At 41.1% G+C, this 21,468-nt stretch overlaps 1 protein-coding gene across 2 annotated transcripts in view; it reads right to left on the bottom strand.

Moving 5' to 3' along the window:
* The window catches only part of LPIN2 (lipin 2), an 82,529-nt gene extending 78,153 nt beyond the window's left edge, over nucleotides 1–4,376 (bottom strand). Inside the window, exon 1 of one of the 2 annotated variants that reach the window (XM_045065412.1) lies at nucleotides 4,162–4,376. The gene's annotated coding sequence lies outside the window, so the exon portion shown is untranslated. Of the gene's footprint in view, nucleotides 1–3,574; nucleotides 4,112–4,161 lie in introns of those variants that run through there. The other variant, XM_004742788.3, reaches the window with a different exon arrangement.
* Nucleotides 4,377–21,468: the final 17,092 nt, after the last annotated feature.

The following is a 21,468-nucleotide window of genomic DNA, read 5'->3' as shown; positions in this document are numbered from 1 at the left end:
GGAAAAATGTATTTGCTGAAATAGAGGAGAATGGATCACTGGCTATTCTTAAACTGAAAAGATAAAGATGCCAGGAGTTGAAAACAACTTGGAATTTATATATCATTTAAATTTTATTTATACTTAAATTTTATTTATACTTTGCTTGGTTGAAAAATTCTGAGGCGGTTCAGACAAATATACATATTACTACATAATAAAATTGAAAGAACTGGCACAAAAGCAAGAATATAAAATAAAATAAAGGCAAGAAACTAAGTCACTATTCATAAAATCAGCTACAGTAACTACAGAAATAAAGACTTTCTAAACTGTTCAAATTTGACAAATAGGATAAAGGCAATACTATAGCTACCTGAACATCACAAGATGGGCTTTCCTATGAGCCAATGCTTCTCTTCCAAGGTAGAAAAGCCTAATTTGGTGGTTCGTTTAGAAAATACAGGACACTACAGATAAATATAAACAGCACATAATAAAGTTTTAAATTCAAAAATTACAAAAATAGCTACATAAAGTCTAAGTGGATTTTTAAAAGATCTCTTTCTGTGAATCCTTCATTTTTCTAACACATTTATGTAGTCTCCCAATTCACATATTTGACCTAAATAAAAATAATCTTAAAAGACCCTTCTTCTAAAGTAAACCACCTGGACTTTCAGCTACACTCTCTTTGTACAGAGGTAAAATGAAGGTAGCAAAAGGAGCCAAATGCTGTAACCGTTCTCTTACACTTTACAAGTTCAATGACTTCCAGCTCCTTTCTTCCTCATTTTCTTAGTAATAATTTTAACACCAATCTAACTTGACAAAAATAGGATGACAGAAATTTAGTATTCAGGGGCTTTAGAGGAAAAATAATCTAAATTGTAGTCAGTGAACCTAATTTAAAAAACTGTGTATCTTATCATCATTCTAATCCTCAAAGTCACATTCAGGGCTTTATCTTGCATTGCCACACAGCTGATCTCCTACCAGATTCTTTTTTTTTTTTTTTTTTTCCTTCTCTTCCTTTTTGATAGACTGAAAACTTAGAGCAGAATCAACCAGTCACAGAATTTCGAAACGGAGGCAGACCATCTGGGCCTAGATTCCAGAGGATGGTAAGGAGCAAGGTGTTACAGGGAGCTTAGGGCTGGAATGGCCCCACCACACACAGGTTGCCACTGACTCTCAGAGACACCTAGTTGTTCCACCTGGACCTCAGGGCTGAGTGCAGTTTTCTCCCACATTTGTCTTTTTTTTTTTTTTTTGAAAATTTCATTTGAGAGAGAGACAGAGGGGGAGGAGGGGCAGAGGGAGAGGGAGAAACAGACCCCCCCTCTGAACAGGGAGTCAGACACGGGGCTAGATCCCAGGACCCTGAAATCATGACCAGAGCTGAAAGCAGACACTTAACAACTGAGCCACCCAGGAGCCCCAACATTTGTCTTCAAGAGTAAGGAGGGTACACATGTAAAGTGTTTAGTGTTACTAATACTGTGTTACTAAAAAGAATAAAGAATGAAACTGACAGCAGGGGAGGTGGATTCCAGAAAGTGCAGTTAACTGCTAGGAAAGCCACCAAAAAATCTTACTTGAAGGCCTTCTGATATAGCCATAAAGCTTACTACTCCAGCCTGTAATAATTATTTTCAAAGTTTTAATAAGACAATTTGATAGGATTCTGCCAACTGGAGGCTCTCCCTACTAACCTGTGAGTTATTTCATCATGAAGAAGGCAAATGACAGTTTAGACTCTGGGGCTCAGCCAGAAGTGTTATATCTTATTATAAATGAGGGAATAAAACAGATAAAAATGGGCTTTCAAAAGAAATGTCCCAAACAACTGTCCAGCCATTGACTGGTCAGTGCATAAGGGAGCGCGCGCGCGCGCACACACACACACACACACACACACACAGTGACAGCTATTACAGTCAGAGTAAAAGGACTGGATTTAAATTAAAGGCAGGTGGGCTTAAGTTAGACTTAAAGAAAAACGTCCTAATTTAACATTACTAAGCACTTAATGCAGGCAGCTGAATCTATCTCCCAAGACAAAGCTTCCAACTAAGTATTATTGTGCTCCTTTACATGAGGAAATAATGTATACAAAAAAAGCATACCCAGAGGAAATAGCTGTTGACACAGAGAACCAAGCTATATTTAAACTAAATATTAATATTTAAACTAAACATTGCAAAATGTTCCCTATAATAGTCATGAGCTTAATTTAACCTTCTACCACCTCTAATGCCTGGCACCATCAGGATTATTCAACCAACGCTCACAATTCAGGAAAGTTGAGTGAACTCATTCAGGAAGTGCCACCAGCTCTCAGGTCACTGGTAAGGACACACAAACACTGACTGCTGCTTCCTACCTTTATTCAACAGACCTCCTCGTTGGTTTTTCTAAAAGCTGGCTCTGCATTTGGTAGTAGGCAGCTACCAAAGCCTGCCTGGCCTTCAAGGACCTTCAGTCTAGTGCCGGAGACAGTCCACCCAATTAACCAAAAATTACAGTACAGGGTGATGAGTATCTTCATTGCTACATTCTTGGAGCAATGAAGGACACAATGCCCAGCTGACTCTATTAATTGTTTCTTAACAGTGGCTTTACTATACTGTTTAATGGTTTTCAAATGGTCCCATTTCCAGTTCCTCTTAAACATAAAGCTGCTCTGTTGGTTCTCAGCTGTGCTATCACATATTAAAACAGAACCTATCTTTTTAATTCTAGCATTGTACAGCCATCTCTATCAACATTTACTTATACTTCAGTCTGACAGATCACAATTAACCGTACATTTAATTGGAAAGAAGAAGCTGCAGGCACTGGCCAGTGCTCTTTCATAGGTGGCCTTAGGCCCACTTTTTATACTCTGGAGGAGTATAGTCCCCTGGTTGACTGCCCTGCAGGCAAAGTGAGGATGCTGCACTAGGGGACCACCAGAATACTTCCCCTGCACCTTGTGGGCTCTGACGCTCCCCACCTCAGCATCTGCTACTCTTTTCATTCTTAAACCACTAAGATTAGTATCAGACCTTCAATATGTAAACCACATGGGCCACTAAATTTGTAAATATTTCAAATATATTTTAAAAACTGACTTTGTATTGTCAAAGCATTATGAACCAGCCAGGCCAGATTTTAATAAACAGTAACACTTAGCGAGCATCTTTACTGAGCAAACAGCTTCAACAGGGCCTGGCCTGACACCAAGACAGAGACTCTTTTTCAGTTTAAAAAAAAAAAAAAAGGTTTGGAAAATCATCCCGAAATGTACCATTAAAATTAGTATAGCAGCTTAAGGAATCCTTCAGAGCATTTTCAAATATTCAGGCTTCTAGCACTTTCTAAAAGGAAGGCTGATCTTTCTGGCTGTTTTTCTGAACTATGACTTCAAAATGTCATCCCAAATTCTCAATGAGAATAGTCTTAATTTGTTCAGGCGAGTGAAGAAAATGGTGATCCGCCAGGTTTAAAGTTGAGAGAGGAGCCCTTACTATAAAACTGTTACCGTAACGCGTTCGGTACGAATTGAGATTTGCCGAGGGATCAGGGGTATGAGAAGGGAAAAACTACTCACGCTTAGGACAGGGTCTACAACCTGGAGGCGGAGGCGCGGGGCAAACGAACCGCGGGGGAGAAATAACAGCAACTTCCCCAGTCCTGGCTTCAATGCGGATCACGTGCCTCGGGCGCCCCCTCCCCCAGGGCCGGGGGCGGGATGGAGACGCGGCCTCCAGCCGCGCTTTCCTCGGCGGGCGCCGCTCGGCCAAGCGTCACTTCGGCCTCCGCTCCAGCCTCCACGCCAGAAACCCGCGAACTGGGGGCTCTGAAGTAACCATCACCTCGGGCTGCGCCGCGAGCACCCGAATGTTTCAGTCAGTCTTCACGTCCCCCTCCTCACGTTGACCCCGCAGCCGCCAGCCCCGGCTCCCCCCACCAACCCAGCCGACCCTGCGAACCCGTCCTGCCGCGGCGCCGCTGGGGGCCGTGTCTGCGTGACGCGGCGGCGAGGCTGGGGTCCCGGCCTCCCCGCAGGGCAGCACCGCGCCGAGTTGGGAGACCCCGGCCGCCCGCGAGCGCAGAGACGCGACGCCCGCCGCGGAGGCCGAGCCGCGACGTGGGGGCCGCGCGGTGGCGCGAGGACCCGGCGGGGCGTCCGCTTACCTGCGGCGCCTCCGCTCCCGACCCTCGCCGGCGCCCGCGGGCGGCCGAGGGGAGCCGGCGGCTGGACGGCGACAGTGAGGACCGGCCCGGTAGGGCGGGCTCGCCGGAGGCTGAGGGGGCGGGGCCGGCTGAGGACGCGCGCGAGGCCCGGGCGCCCGCCGCCGCCGCTGCCTCGGGAGCCGCCTGGGCCGCAGCCGAGCCGGGCGGCCCTCATGAATGGGACGCGGCGGCGGCGGCGGCGGCTGTGGCGGCCGAGCGGCTGGAGGGCGGGCTGCGCGCAGGCCCCTCCCCGACCACGTGACGCCGCGCTCGGCCGCCGCCTCCCGGCCGCGCGACGCCCTAGCGGCCTCCTTCCCGGGCCCGCGCTAGCCGAACGCGCCGTGGCTGCTGCTAGTTCCCTTCTCTGCACCGCCCGGAGCGCTGGCCTCTTGCTCGGCTCAACGCTAGGTATACTTTTCCAAAAAAAAAGTTTCTGCTGGTCCCCATGGCAACCCCGTGGAACTTCGATACCTACTGTCAGAAAGAATAAATATTAAAATGCAAAAAAAGGTATACAGTTGAATGTTCTATAATCCACTTTTAGCCTGTTTGGTTACTCTCCCCGCCCCGCTACACATTTAAAAATACACTTTTTTAGAGGGAGATGGCCAAAACTGTATATGACTGCACACTGGTTTTTATATTTTTGCAGGTTATTATTAAAAGTTATGTATGGAAGTGCATGTGTTACTGCCAAACGTCAGTTAATTTCTCAGTATGCGTTCCGGGGATAATTTATATAACTTTGAGGATCTTGGAAAATAGGCATTCATAAAAAGCTTCTGCGTGATGAGCCCGGCGGCCGCACAATTTCTTCCCACAGATGGAGTGTGCTGTGGTTGGGCTGTGCCGGGACCCAGAAAACCGGCTGCCAGTCTCAGGGCCCCTCTGTGGTTATGAAGAAGGAACACAGGCAGCCACTTCCTCATCTAACTTTCTTGGCCTCTCTTTCGCATTTGCCAAGCTTTGCCCCATCCTTAAATAGGGCCCTACGGAGACTAGGTAGTTTCACTGGCCCAAGCACATCAAGAATGTTTCCTCTTTTCTGTGCCTTCCAATTGGCTTCCAAGCGAAATAAAATTTTTAAAAGACAAGAACTGGGATTTCTCTTCCAATATTTCAAAGCATTTTACTCCTCTATAGAGAAGTGGAATTGAAGAGAGAAAAAAGAGCTGAATCCTCACTTTCTACATCAATAAAATGGAAATAGTGATGCCTTTCTCACAGGATTGTTTTGCCTATTAAGTCCCTAATTTAGCTTAATGTCTGTTAACCTTTGCTTTCCTTTCTTTCTTCCATTTTCCCCAAGTAAGACTTTTCCTGTTTCCTTCATGCTATTTTTGCTACCTCTGCCTTGGGAGGGAAATATTCTGCCAAGCTTCCTTTCTTCCTTTCATCACTCAGGAAGCCCTAGACATCCCCTCCCTTCCTCCAAACAATCTTAGGTTTGATACCTCACTCCGAATGATTCGCATTTCTAATATTTCCTCATTCTCTGGTGTCTACTGACTTTACACCACAACCTAAGCAAAGCAGGGACTCATTAAATACTTGTTTCATGATATCCCTTCATTTCCTGCCCCGATGCCTAAGAAGTCTGTGGGGAATCACCTGTTCCACTGAAATGTCAGAAGAAGGAATGTCTTCCTTCACCTGTCCTCTGGCCCCACCAACTCCCAGCTCCATGGGGGACTCTCACTCTTCCATTGTCCCCTCTTCCTCAACTCCCTTAGCTTTAGCAGGCTCAGGCTTCTCCTACTACTTAAGATAAAGGAGGAGCAGAGGGAAGAGAATGAGGGGAGAAGAGAAGCCGGAGTAGACTTTCTTGTCCCTTTGTTCCTTCTTAGGCTATTGACTTACATTACAGCTTCACTCTCCCCAAGGTAGCCACGCTACCTAGAAAGAGGAGACTCTGCTTTTTCATTTCATGCTCTTGGTCCTGTTCCTGCTCCTCTTGGCTCCTGAAACTGCTTAGGCTAAAGTCAGCAATGACCTTCGGGTTGCCAAATACAGTGGAACTCTTTCAGTGTTCTCTCACAGTCTCTGTAGGGTAAGACACAGTTGACCACGATTTCCTTCTTGAAACTCCCTCCTCCTCCAATCAGCCAGAAACTCCTCTGAGAGCTTCATGCCTGTGCTTGGTGGCTTTAGACATCTCCTCCACTGCCATGGCCCAGTGACATTCAATTCAGGTCCATCATGTTTATTTCTTCAAAACTGTTCCTCCTAAATCTATTATTTCGGTTAATTACACCATCACCCATTTAGCCATCCTGGCCAGAAAAAACCTGGGAGGGAGCCTTGTTTCCCTTTACTTTCAGCCCATGTATATGAAATCTGTTCATTTCTACTCTGAGGCTCTCAGCAGAGCTGCCATGTTGGTCACCTGTAGGGTCCTCCATGGTTTCATAACCATGCGGCCTCACCCTTCTAGCGGTCAGGCCCTTGCTACGTCTCTTATGATCCATGGCAGACATGTCTGATCTAGGCTTCTGCCCTCCAGTTCCCCATACTTCTAAGTCCTCCACTCTGAATTGCAGATCTACCTGTAGCACAAGCTATTGACAAACTGTGCCTAGAGAAAAAAGTCTGTTTTCTAGCACAGCATCAGAGTGTTTTTTTCTCTCCAGTATTCTTTCTGGCTCCTTTCAGCTGGTATGCTTTAGCCATTCCTTTTGAAACAAGATAATTTTTGAAATATTAACTTCTATCTTTCTCCGTACATTTTCTTCTTTCTTCCTCTCACCCCCCACCCCTTTTTAACAATGTAGTCCAGCATTCTGCTTGTCTCAAGGAACTTCTGGAAAGCAGAAGTGGCCTGAAGACATTTCCTTTATGTCTTTAATTCCTAACACTCTAAACTCATTGAGGAACTGATCTAAGTCAGAAGGAAGAGAACCAGTGAAAAGGGTTCTCTTTAAGGAAACCCAGAAGTGGGGAGGATTTTCTCTAGAATAAGAATCAAGTCTCCCCAGCTCAGAGTTAGAAGGGAGGTGGTTTTTAATGCCCTCCCTCTGGCAGCTCCCCCAAAACAAAGGAATAACTTTGTGTTTCCCAGTTTAACCATCTCTTTTATGAGGACCGTCAATCTCAATAAAGAAGTGAAGTGATACAAGCTCAAATTACCAGAATTTGAGTTTACCAGGAAATAGCAGAGGAACAGCAATTTGGGAAACTCATGCTATCGCAAGAAAATAAAGTCTGTGTTCTGTAAACCAGGCATTTACAGGAAATCAGTCTCTTAGTTCTTAAGTTCTGTTCTGGGAGTGCATGAGCAATATTCTCCATTTCATATCCTCCATTCCATATCTTTCAAGTATAGTTGAAATCCTTTCACAAAGCATTTTATGAGCCATCACTGTATGCTCGGTTCTTTTAGAAATTCTAACTACAAACCTATGAAGTATCTCTATCATTAACACCAATTTATTGATGAAGGAACCGCGGGACACAGAGTTTGAGTGACTTGCCTCAAGTCTTACAGCTAGGTAAGCAATGACCCTGGGTTTTGTCCCCAGGCATACTTGACTCCCAAACCTGCATTTTTAACCACCCATTTTCACCTCTGATTAGTTGCCTCTACCATAATATGCTCAGCAATTGTCTGGACTAACTCTTCCAATGAAAATAACAGCAACAGAAATACTGCGTAAAATTCTAAAATCACATTCTGGCATCTATAGACTGGCAAGAAGTTGAACAGTAGCAGCAGGACAGAGTTAAGGCCAGAAAGCAGAGCCCCAAATCAACTTTTGTCTGGAAGGTATTTACTGAATCTAATGAATATTGGTTTTGATAGCCTTGGAATTCTTGGGGGCAGAAGTGAAAGCCCAGCATCTGCTTTAAGAATGCAGTTTAAATAAAAGTCCCAATAAAGTTGGGACTCCAAATGCAAAATCATAGAGCTAGAAAAAAATCAATTATTTTAACAATATTACTTAATAATAATATTCCATTTATTAATTTATTAAATTTATTTTTTATTAAATATTAGATATTTATAAATATTTGATTTATATTAATTATGATTATTCTTTAAGAAATATTAAATAATATTTATATAAATAGTGTTATATTTATTAGTAATATTATTTAATAATGACTAAGGTTAATAATAGAATAATAGATTGAACCATATGACACGTTTCAACAAATTTTGAAATTTTTGCATCACACAGACCATACTTTCTTACTGCAATGCTATCAATAATCGTTTTTTTTCTTTTTAAGGTACCTGGGAGGTGCCTAGGTGTCAACGCCAGTTAAGCATCCCGGATTCTTGATTTCAGCTCAGGTTATGATCTCAGGGCACTGAGATCCAGCCCCAAGTCAGGCTCTGTGCTCACAGTGCATGAGTCTTTTTGTCTCTACCCCTCCCTCTCTGCCCTGCTCCCTGCTCGCACATGCACTCTCTTTCTCAAATAAATAAATAAATAAATAAACAGCATCTTTTGAAAAGATAAAAAGTAAAGGTAGCTAGAAATACCCATTTGTTTGGAAACTCGTGGGTCAAAGAACAAATCATTCTGAAAATCTGAAAATATTTAAATGCCATGTATTAAATATTTGATACTATGTGTAGAAAGTTCAGAGAGGAAACTAAAGAAGTAGTTAAAAGGAAATGTATAGACATAAAAGCTTATATTAGAAGAGAAAATAGTTTGGGGTACTTGGGTAGCTCAGTTGGTTAAGTAGCTGACTGTTGATGTCAACTCAGGTCTTGATCTCGAGGTCCTCAGTTCAAGCCCTGCATTGACCTCCATGCTGGGTGTGGAGCCTACATTTAAAAAAAGATAGAGAGAGAGAAAGAGAAAATAGTTTGAAATATGAAGAATGAAGAAGTTAGAAAAGGAGCAGCAAGATAAAGTCAAAAATAAAATAGAAGAAAAATAATAATAAAACAGTAAAATAAAATAGTAAAATTGAAAACAAAGAAACATTAAAAAGGACCAAACAAGCTAAACATTGGATTTGTGAAAGACTAAAAAATTTTACAAACCTCTGGTAAAATTGATAAAGGAAAAAAGAGAAGGTACCACAAATAATGTCAGGAATAAAGAAAAAGTTATAATCACAGATGATGCAGAAATTACAGATTAAAAAAAGCTCTATGAATACATTTATGTGAATTAAATTTGAAAATTAAGATGAAGTGGAAAAGTTCCAAGAAATAGAAACAGAAAACAAGACTAGACTCAGAATCATTCAAGAGCTTGAAACTTTCGTTAAATATTTTCTGCACAGAAAAATCTAGGTTGAAACAATTTTACCTGTGACTTCTATCAAACATTTAAGGAATAAGTAATACTAATCTCACACAAGCTATTCTAGAGTATATAAAAAAAGATATTATTTCTTAGCTCATTTTATGAGACTTGCATAACCTTATACCAAAATCTGACTTGGAGAATGTGAAAAACAGAAATTCCAGGTGAATCTCACTCAAAAATATAGACACAAAGTCTTAAGCAAAATTTTATCAATTTATGTCCAGCAAAATGATACAGCATAATCAAAATTGGTTCACCCAGTAATTTAAGGTTAGTTTCAAATGAGAAAATCAATTAATGTAACTCACCCTATTAAAGATTAAGGGAGAAAAAATCATGATCTCAAAAGGTGCAGAAAAGCCTTTGATAAAATTCAATATCCACCTAGAAGAACCCATAATAAACTAGGAATATTTTCCTTGATAAAGGGAATTTACAAAAATCCACAATAAACATAAGTAACCATTCCTTTTAAAATGGGGAACAATGGGTGCCTGGGTGGTTGAATTGGCTAACTGTCTGCCTTTGGCTCAGGTCATGATCCTGGGATCCTGGGATCAAGTTCCACGTGGAGCTCCCTGCTCACATGGGAGCCTGCTTCTCCCCCTGTATCCTGCACCCCCTGCTTATGCTCTCTCTGTCAAATAAATAAATAAAAGCCCTTTTTAAATAAAATAAAATAAAATAAAATGGTGAAGAAAAGGGACACATGGATGGTTAAGTAGGCTAAGCAACTGACTCTTAATATAATCTCAGTGTCATGAGATCGAGCCCCATGTGGGGCTCCAAGCTAAGTGTGGAACCTACTTAAGATCCTCTCTCTCCTTCTCCCTTTGCCACTCCCCCCCTTACGTGCACACACACACACACTCTCTCTCTCAAAAATAAAAAATAAAAATAAAATGGGGAACAAGATAAGTATGCCACCACCTCTAGTATCGTACTAGAAGACCTAAGTAGTGGAGTAAGGCAAGAAAAAGAAATAAAGTACATGTAGACTAGAAAGGAACAAATCACAGTGACATGATAGTGTATGTAAGAAATTCAAAAGAATATGTATGTAAACTACTGAGATGAACATGAGAGTTTAGCAAAGTTGTGGGTACAAAAGTCAATACATAAAGTCATTTAACAATAAAAAGAAATGCATTTTTAAAAAGATGATAATGTTTACTATAATTACTACATACTCCTTAATGTCTCCTACATGACTGCCCACTCTTCATCATACCTAGCATAAAAATATATGGGTCTAACTTGTTTCTTCAGGTCTTTATTTCTTTATGAAGACTCCCATGTCATGCAAAACTTAAATACATTTATATGCTTCTCTCCTGTTAATCTGTCTTTGTCAGTTTGACTTTTAGACCCTAATAAACATGTGCAAGTCTTTTATAAAGAGAATTATGAAACTTCATTAAAAAGCTATGAAGAGGGGCGCCTGGGTGGCTCAGTGGTTTAAAGCCTCTGCTTTCAGCTCAGGTCATGATCCCAGAGTCCTGGGATCGAGTCCCGCATCGGGCTCTCTCCTTGGTGGGGAGCCTGCTTCACTTCCTCTCTCTCTGCCTGCCTCTGCCTACTTGTGATCTCTCTCTGTCAAATAAATAAAATCTTTAAAAAAAAAAAAAAGCTATGAAGAAGACTTACTTAAAGAAATACGGTATTTCTGGGTAGAAAGACCTAATCTCATAGAAGTACTAATGTTCCACAAACTGACCCATAGATTCAATGCATTTCCATTCAAAACCCCAACAGAGGTCTCTTCTTGAATAAGAACATAGAGGGAGGATTTATGTTCTTGTATAGTAAATCTACAGTAATCAGTAAGGGTGGTATTGGGACACGGATAGACAAATAGATCAATCAAACAAAATACAGAGCCCAGAAACAGACCCAGTATATATAGTCACTTGATATATGGTAGAGGTGGCAAGTCAGATCTCTGAGGGAAAGGTGAACTTTGCAATAAGGTGAGGAGGTGAGGAGGCAGTTGATTATCCGCATGGAGTTTGTACTCCATTCCATGGCGTATCCCCAAATCAGTCTTAGTTGAATTAAAGGCATTCAAGAATATACTTCTTTTTTCATTTTGCCATTTCTGAAATCGTGGCAACTTATATTCAATAATATGTGATAACTTTTAGGAGACAATATAGCAGAATATGTTAACAAATTCCAGGTAGGGAAGTATTTCTATAAACAAAAAGGACTAACTATAAAGAAAAAAGCACTATAAACTATAATGAAAAAGATTGATAAATTTGAGTACTTTAAAGTTAGAACTTCATTAAAAGAGAAGCTAGATTAAAACAAAGCAAAAATAAGTATCATTCTAGGAGAATATATTTGCAACATATATAACCCACCAAATAGTGGCATCCAAAATATATGAAAAACTCATATGAATCAATAAATAAGTCTAGCAATCAGTAGAAACAGGAGCAAAAGAAACAAAAAGGAATTTCACACACACAACATGCACAAATTGTACATACACATATGAAAAGATACTTAGTTCCATTAGTAATTAGGGAAAATAAATTAAAACTAAAATGAGACACACCACACACTCATCAGAATGGCAAAAATTTTAAAAGTTGTTCAATGTCAAGTGTTGACAAGGGTGTAGAGCTCAGAGCTCCAATCAGAGCTCAGACATGCTGCTCGTTGGAATTTAGATGCAAAACAACTTTGGAAAGTGTATTCCAACTTTCTAGGTAATACCTAGAAATACATGAAGATTCAGGAATGTTATTGTTATGTACATATACCCTCTAAAAGTCCTTGCACAAATGTATTCAGAGACACATGCAAGAATCTTTATGGCAGCATTGATCTAATTGCAAAGGGCAAGAATCCAAATGTTCACCAAAGGTGGAATAGATAATTAAATTGTGGTACAGTTGGACAAGAAATACTATACAATTGCATCAGCATGAATGAATCTCAAAAATAAAATGTTAAGTAAAGAAGCAACAAAAGATTAAAGGATGATTCTACTTATTCCATTCCACAAATGGGCAACTCTAAATAATATATCATTTAGGGATAAAAGCATAGGCAATAAAAACTACAAAGAAAAAACAATGAAGCCAGTAACAGAAGTTGAGAGAAAGAGAAAGAGAAACCGGTGCAGTCTGAAAGCAGCATACAGCGCTATGCATAGGGTGTCCTGAGTGATGACTACACAAGTGTTTGTGTGTTTCTTTATTTTACAATAAAAATTAAAATAAATGAAAGACAAATGACAATGAACCAATAAATGAATACATCTCTGTATTTTTTTTTTAAAGCGTTATTGTGTGCCTATGAGTTTTGTAAGTTTACCTTCATGGCTGGCAAGACAAACTTGGTATGTCTGACAACTTCCCTAAGAAGCTGCAAGGAACGGGTTCTTTTCAACAGTGTAATGCACAGTTCCTTTTGTAATAAATCCTTCTAAATGGTGAGCAAGAAAAGATGGACTAGAAGTGCAAAAGGAAATAGGAGAAGCACAAAAACGCTTATAAGAAGTCATTCACAATGTATCTCCCTCCAAATCATTCCAGTTAGGTTTCTTGGCCTTCTTTTAAATCAGTGGTTGTAATTCTTGGTCCTGAGAACAAAGTCACCTAAATAAAAATGGACTTTCTTCTTTTCGTGGGTTATGTGTTGCCAGGATTATAGAACAAGGGACCTAGGAGGCAAATGTGTCTGATCTGCTGCAGGAGCAGAAACCCCCTTAGGAATGTTATTGTTCTGTCTCTGCTTGAATCCTTCAGTGTCGGGCTGTTCATCATGGTTGGGGCAATTTATTCCATGACCAGGCAGTTAGGACTGTTGCCTTACTCAGTAGGCAGAGCTACATCTGGGAGACCTTCTCAGGATCACTCAGTGTCACCTAGGAGATGGAATTTGTCTGAAAAGTATTCCCTTGTTGGAGTACCCACCACTTTCCATAGTTGAGCAGTTTAGAGAAAATGTTAGGAAGGATTTGATTAGCACTTTGATGTTTTCCTTCTCCTTTGTAGTGCCAAGTTTTATCAGCAAGTATTGTGCATTATAACCAAACAAATAATACTAACAAGAATATGAATTTTAGGAGTTATGGAGGGAGGAGAGATTTTAACTGGCCAAAGAAGGGCTCTGCCCCAAGCTTGTAAGAAAACCCTCAGCAACTCACTGTTACACTCCACAGTAAGGATTCTGAGGCCAGCCCGGACCACTTCCTCTCTGTGAATATTAACTTTCTTGTGCTTCCAGATTGCTTGTTTCAGCAGCTACTGTCTTCATTTCTTTCCAGAATAGCCACTAATTTGAATGGAATGTCGGGACAACCATAAACTATTCTTAAAGAACGTGTTTGCCAAGTACATCTGGTCTCTTTCTCCTTTTCCAAAAGACTTCAAAAGCCATTCTTTGTTCCTCCTCAGTTTGGGGGTGTTAGTCCCACAGAACGATCCTGATGATGTGTGTGTGCTCCATCCCTTCTTCTGCTTCTCCTCATGTTCTCCCTCATGAAATCTCCGCACTAAGTGAATTTTCTTGGCAACTGAAAAGGTTTTTCCCTCTCCTCCCCCCACTCCTTCCTATTTCTCTAAATGGCTTAGTAATGCTAGGCAAATTTCTTCCAAGTTAGAAAAGTCAGGGAAAGGGGCACCTGGGAGGCTCCATCGGTTAAGATTCTGCCTTCAGCTCAGTCATGATCCTGGGGTCCTGGGATGGAGCCCCATATCGGGCTCCCTGGTCAGCGGGGAGTCTGCTTCTCCCTCTCCCTCTGCCCTCTCCCTCCGCCCCTCCACTCATGTTCTCTCTCTTGCTCACTCTGTCTCAAATCAATCAGTCAATCAATCAATCAATCTTAAAGAAAAGAAAAGTCAGGGTGAAAGGGTATGGCTTTGTAGATTATTTTCTTGAAGTTTTGGTGTTTTTACTAAGGGAGTCTTGTTATTAAATAACAATCTCCAGAATGTATGAAATACATGTTCAGCAAGTTTAGAGTGTTACGTAGTTATCAATTGATTAGCTAATCGATCGAGCGAGCACCCCTTGAGTGGGTTAGTTATGATGTACCTTCCACAAACTTCTGTGAGGAAAGAGACTACTTTAAACTCAGGGACGGGCCCCGTTTGTATTAGCTTCCAGGAACAGAAGAATATAGCACTTGCCTCAGAGGGTAGAGAAAGAAAGAAAAAGTACAGCTGGAACAGGGATCCTCACAGGTTGCATGGCTGAAACCTGTGCTATTCCCAACTGTCCTTCACCTTCAGCCAGCACATCCCACCCTGGTTCCATCCTCCCCGGCAACACAGAGCACATGCTGCTGAGACTTGGTCTTTTAGCTGGAGAGGAAAAGATAAAGGAAAGGTACAAACAGAGGAGTGGCAAGGCAGAAAATGATAAGAAGGAAGCCCACGCCTCTGCACCGAATCAGAAATCAGCTTTAGGAACTGACTGTTAGGAACTGAATTACATTGTAATGACTGGACAAGAACAGTTTGGGGTTAGGGGTAGGGGTACCGTGGGAACAAGTCTTCCCCAGAGCTCATGCTATCACCATCAAGTAACCATCTTCCTTTCCAGATTTCTCATCTCCTCAAACGTTCCTGAATTGTTTTATGAACTTGTGCCAGAAAACACAGCTCTGGATGCCTACAGTTTGGGAGCAGATGCAGGCTGGGAAAGGGGGGGGGGTTGGCTTTGAAAAGATCCTACAAGATACTAAAGGAAATTCGAACTGGGAATGTGGAATTTACAATGGAAACAAACACTTGATCTGCCCTCCTCTTCTCAGATTTGAGTCTAAATTTAGATCATGGTATAGAAGAGCCTGTAAAGCTTTTCCTGCTGGGCAGACATCACTTTAGCTTTTCTATTTTAGCTTCAGAGAGCAAGTTTTATATTGCTATTGTTTTGGTAATAGAAGGTTCCTGAGAAGCCAGCGCCCTCAGCTTCAGAGTCTTATCAACTGACTTCTGAGTTGTGCTCAGTGAAAGCTTGTCCTGATGTTTGCTAAAATGCCTTTTCATATTGTCGTTAGATAGTGGGACCTGAAGGATGTTTGCTTGGGTGTAACCGATATTCTTGTTAGGAGTCAACAACTCCCCAGTTTCAAGTTTCTGTGACTATCAATGCTCTAGGGCTTTAAATGCCTGACTGGTTTTAAGAGAAAACTCAGCAACCCGGAAATACACACAGCAACAACATCGTCTCTGGGGTCCTTCCTCAGCTAGAAAATGAAATTCTGACAGCTTTGGTGACACACGTCCTTCCCTCATCTCCCCACCACTTCTTTCATCTATCCTCTGGTCCCAAGCATTAACGAGATACACCCCCTCCTCCCACCTATGTCCTCTCAACTTGGCTCAAACATCCCTTTCTGGAATGTTCTCCTGCTCCCTCAGTTCTGCTTATTCTGCCAAGTTCTGAGCAAGTGCTGCATCTGCGAGAGTCTTCGCTAGGCGCATCAACTGGATGTCATTTTTCCTTTCATATTATTGAATGACAACGCCACTTGTTTGTATCTCACATAATGCCCCACGTGATGATTATTTATATGTAAATCCTATCTCCCTTTCTAGATTATTTGACACTTGATTGCCTGATGCATGTCTAGTTTGTTATTGTCGCTTTAATAACATCTAACACTGTGGAGCATACTGCAGAAGAAAGCTTAATAAACATTTGATGCATAAATGGATGAACGTGGCCTTAAGGAGGACCAAAGGTTGGTCCATGCAGTGGGTGGACTGTGCCACACAGCTATTGTCCTGTGGGAAAACAGTTGCAGGACAGTGAGCAGTTTCCCCAGCCCTGTCCCAAAGCATTTGCCTCCACCAGTCGCCAGCTGGGTTTCCCTCTTCTTCCCTCTAGGTACCAGCCAGATTCGTCGCCTCATCCCTGCTGGAAAACATTACACCCATTCCCGGTCTGCAGCTTTGGTTATGAGGTTCTTCCTATCTGAAATGCCTGACTTCTCTGCTTCTCATTGTCTCAGTCTTGCCCTCCCTTCCAGGCTGAAATCAGTCTTCCTCTGTTTTATAAAAAGATTCAAGACAGATCTTTCAAAGAATTAAACTTCACTTTAAAAAATTCCTTTCATGTTCAAAGTCTCAGGAGCATGGCAGCAACACTCCATGAAGCAAAGTGCATCTCTCTCTCTCTCTCCCACACACGCACTATTTAATCTTTAAAGATTGCTAAAGACTTTTATGTCTTCCAAATTTAGTGCACTTGTAATTAAATGTTTTCCTGTCTTGTTTTATTAGGAAAAGCCATAAAATGGCAGGCAGATCAATGAATAGCAGTGATATTTCTTTTAAACTTAGCATCATAAATCACCTTGGCTTTAAACTTGGCATCATAAATCACCAGGGCCATACACATGTTAGGGATTGGTCTGTTGGCTTTAGTAACTTAGGCTCTTTGCAGAAATCTCAAAAACTGATGAAGGTGGGAAGGCATAAAGCAGAGAGGTGTCTAGGTAGGGATGTTTGTGTTCTGGTTGTGGTGTTTGTATGTAAATGTGTATTAAAAGATGAAGTTGGCTTATCCAGCGTTGGATCACATATTTCAGGAGAACTGGATTGAAATATTTGGAGGGGAATGAAATAGTAATTACAGAGGTCATGGGAAATTTTTAATTCACATTTCTCAAGGGGGGGGGCAGTAAGCAATGACTCTGTTTAAAGAAAAAAAAATGGGAGCTGAATTTACAGAAGCCCCATAAGGAGAACAAAGAGTAAGGAATATTAAAGTAGGAAATATACAATTTAATTAAAGCTTAAAATGGTGGTAACTATAAAATAAATTCCTAATTAAGTAAAAGGGAAAATTGAAGAAGGAAAATTTCCTAAATGTCCAGAAACTGGAATTCTGGAATTTGGACACATGATAAAACATTTCTTTTACTTTCATAATTGTATGAAGAGTAAATTTACATTTATTATAATAAGTAGCATAGAAAGTTCTAGGAGTTCAACTAAACCAATCTAAAAACACTTATAGAGGCTCCTGCGTGGCTCAGTCAGTTAAGCATCTACCTTTGGCTCAGGTCATGATATCAAGGTCCTGGGATCAAGCCCCACATCAGGCTCCCTGCCTGCCCCTCCCCCTCTCTCTGCCTGCCCCTCCCCCAGCTTGCGCTCTCTGCTCTCTCTCTCTCTGTGTCAAATAAATAAAATCTTAAAAATCTTAAAAAAAAAAAACCCTTACAATGGGATATGTATTTGTGAATTAAACATATATTTTCATATATGATAGACATATGATTTTATATAGCTATCCTCAGTTAATTTTCATTCATTGATTAGTCCTTACATCCCTCCAGCTGGGTGAATGGGTTTATTTACATTTCATATATATGATGCAGAAACTACTAAGTAACTAGTAACTAACTGAGCAAGTTGTGTGACTTGCCCAAAAATATTCAGTTAATCACAGTGGAGCTACTTGTGAACAGAAAATAACGCATGACTCATTGTGGAGACTTTCCTGGTTGTGAAAATTTTCTTCTTCCTGTTTACATTTTCAGTTTAACCAATGCATACCGTGTACCTGGAAGGATTCTAAACATGGCACAAGGCAGAGACAAATAAGGCACAGTCTCCTTCTGGTTTTCTCCACCAAGATTCATACAATAGGGTTTTCTGTGAATATAAGAAAGCAGTTTGGCCATTGGGCAGCCACCAAATGACAAATACCTACTGCCAGGCCAACACTTTAAGCAGAAGTCAAGTTATAAAGTGAAGACAAACATTTTGCATCTTTAAACTTGCTCTTTATTAGAAGTTAGTGCTAAATAGATGTTCTTTCTAGCTACCAACTAAGCCAAATAAGGTCTCCATCCTAACCATGTTGTTTAGTATTTTGTGTTTGGACATTTTGCAACCTGAAAAAAAAAACAGATTTTTTAATACCATAATAAAAATCATTCAAGTATATATCAAATCACATTTTTACCTAAAATATTTCTTCTAAGTACTTAAATGGGCAAAACCTCTAACCTTCTGTGGCTCCTCTAAGACTATATAACCTGTTGCATAATAATAAAACACTGTCCTAATAAGTGCTTTACATGTACATGACCTCCATCCCCACAGCAACCCTAAAAGGTAGGCGTCATTCTTTACCTCCATGTTACAGATAAAATACTGATGCCCAAAATATCGAGTAACTTTTTTAAGGTCACACAACTACTGAAGTGGCATTTGGGCTCAGACTGGCAGGTCCCAAAGCCATCACGATACATAAGCCCAATTAGCACATGTGAGACACCATCATAGACATTCGACTTTATCTAAAGCTTTTGCAAAATTTAGTTGTCCCATACATTATGTTCCCCCCAGTCCATTAAAATTGTATAAACCAGGGAAACAATGTCATTTCAATCATCAGGAACACAGAACTAGGGAACTTTTAATGTCTGTACAAATCAATTAAATGAAGAAACATGAAAAAGACACGAGAGAGAGAAAAAAAAATCTTTTTACAACTTCTTCAGGCTCAAGAGGAGAATTACTAATTCAGCCAATGTCCTTCACCTTTCAGCCCTAAAGGTGATTGATTTTATTTCTTGGGAGATGGTCATCGTGTCTGTTTTAGACATCTCACAGCACCATAAAGAAACAAACTGGTATGACAAAAATGAAAGAACCCACCACGCCTGAATTTAAAACAAGACAAGAAAGTTCAGGCGTTTTCCGAGATAAACAGTAAATAGATTGACACTGAGCGTCTATCTTGGCATTGTGTAAATCAGAAACTCTGAAGAGTCTAATCAAGTCAAATTATACTCATCACACCTTAGAGCAGCCATTCAGAAGCACCTTGTGTTATTTCCTTCTTGCTCCTAATTTCACCTGACAGTCATGGTCCAAAGTTTAGTTCCATGAAGCGTATTTCTGCACACATTTCCATGTAGTCTCCTTTATCCCTCGTCATTATAGATGTTTGTTTTTTATTTTTTTCCCCCACTTTTAATATTGAGCCTCATTTCTATTCAGGCCTTTGCAACTCAGTTTCTGCTTCACTGCATTTCAGTAATTCATGTTGTATGGTATTTGTTTTTCCTGGAGATTCTTGTCTGAGTCATATGGCAAGATGCTCTCGTTTGATATCTGGTGGAGTGAGATGATCTATCTCTCTGTCAGGAGATCAGGGTGCAGTTCCCTCCACTGTTTACCAGCAATCATTTGTCTCTACTGAGGTGGCGTGACTAGAATCCTGAAAGACCTGAATCCCTTGAAACACGGTCTCTAGCATGGACCCCAGATTTTACATTGGAGGCCTTTGTGAAAATAAAATATGTGTTTCCAAAAGGGCTCAGGATTACCAGTGGGAGTCTCAGCCCTTAGCTTAGAAGACACTGAGGGAATGGAGCTCAGGACAGGAATATCACGAGGGGGCTGGTTCTTGGGGTCTATAGATTGGGGTGGGAGGCAGGCCTGATAGGAACATCGCAGCCCAACAGGCTGGAAGTGTGATCAGCCAAGAACCAGCATCAGGTGCACAGCACAAAAGGCAGGTGTGGGATACCAAATGGAAGAAGATAATTCTCCTGAGTGGGAGACTGCTCCAGGCTAACTCTGATTAGTTACTTTATACCAGGAGTGCTTACCACTAGAGAAAAGGATCTTAACGTTCTCCCCCTGCCTCCCCAACAAAGCCCAGAAAAACATGAAAACCTGCTTCGCAGAAAGAAGTTTTCCTGCCCCAAGTGAATGGAGGAATTTGTGAGGCATCCTATTGCTTGAGTTATTCCAATACTTGGAGTGAAAATATGCTCCTATATATTTATTTGCCTAAAACTTAACTCCAGTTGTCACAACAAACCAAAATGAAGAAGGAAGTAGGACTTACAAGCATATTTTATAGACAGCTGCCATCTGTCTCGATGAAACCGCGAAAGCCTCCTCAAGAACAACTCTTGCCCTGATTCTTATCTCGTATTTATCGACTCCCCTCCCACTTTCCCTCGGTCCTCTTCAAGGCTAAGTGTTCACTTTCTCCAGTGATGCAGAAATTATACAAGGCTCTCGGGGGAGGGTCATGGGAAGCTGGGTTTTTCCATGGCAGCGTAATAGAGGAAATCCTTAGATGTTTGGGGCAACTAGCATTTCCACCCTCTGTCTTCGTCAAGGATGTTGTTCTTTTCATACTCCATAGTAAGTGATGAATTCATCTAACACATGTGACTTCTCACTTGGGCTTTGGAAGACCAGTACCTCGGTGCAGCTAGGGAGAGAAAGTCACGGGGGCGAGGTGTTGAGAGAGATCTGCGTTCCACTCTTCCCATACATGTCGCATGACCTTGAACTCACCTTCCTGAACATTAGTTTGTCCGTCTATAAAATACAAATAACCTGACCCTGAACTGCCTCACCAGGTTGTATGTATTACTTTATACATGCCCAAAGTGCTGCCTCAACTAGGAAGCACTTTAAAAACATATTTCATACAAAAATAAAATAGCTCCAGTAGAATTTTTAGGTGACATAAGTAAGGAAATGTCACAAAAATGAATTCCTGATTCTATACATTCAAGTGATTTCTGTACTATGAATGGGTACAGAAGCACTTACTAAGATGTTCTATTTGCTCTTCAAAAAGTTACCCTCAGGAAAGCAAGGTAGGAACTCAGGGAGGGCAATGGGAAGCGAAGCCCCTTGTTATACACCCGATCTGTGCCAGGTGTTTCCCTGGGCACTTTTTAAAGAAATAAACTCATTTACCCCCCCACAAAATCTCCATATGGGAGTACAATGTCCTCACGCTTGCTTTCCAGTGGCGTAGGTGGGAAAAGTAACTTTTACACAGTCTGAAAGTGGTGGATTTGAGGTCAATTCTGTCTAGCTCCATGATTCTTCCGCTGCACTAAAAGAATCCAACTCAGCTCTGTTGGTCAATCAGTATTGCTGATCTATAACAGAACAGTAATTACAGACTCACTGTGGGGTGGGGGGGACTGTATACACACAAAGGACTTGATTTTGTCTCAAATGACCTTTAATGAATCAAA

Source organism: Mustela putorius, unplaced genomic scaffold (genome assembly GCF_011764305.1).
Source record: "Mustela putorius furo isolate JIRA1106 unplaced genomic scaffold, ASM1176430v1.1 tig00003858_pilon_pilon_pilon, whole genome shotgun sequence".
Taxonomy (NCBI): Eukaryota; Metazoa; Chordata; class Mammalia; order Carnivora; family Mustelidae; genus Mustela; species Mustela putorius.
Note: the sequence above shows the minus strand (reverse complement) of the source record. Positions and strands in the feature narration are given on the sequence as shown.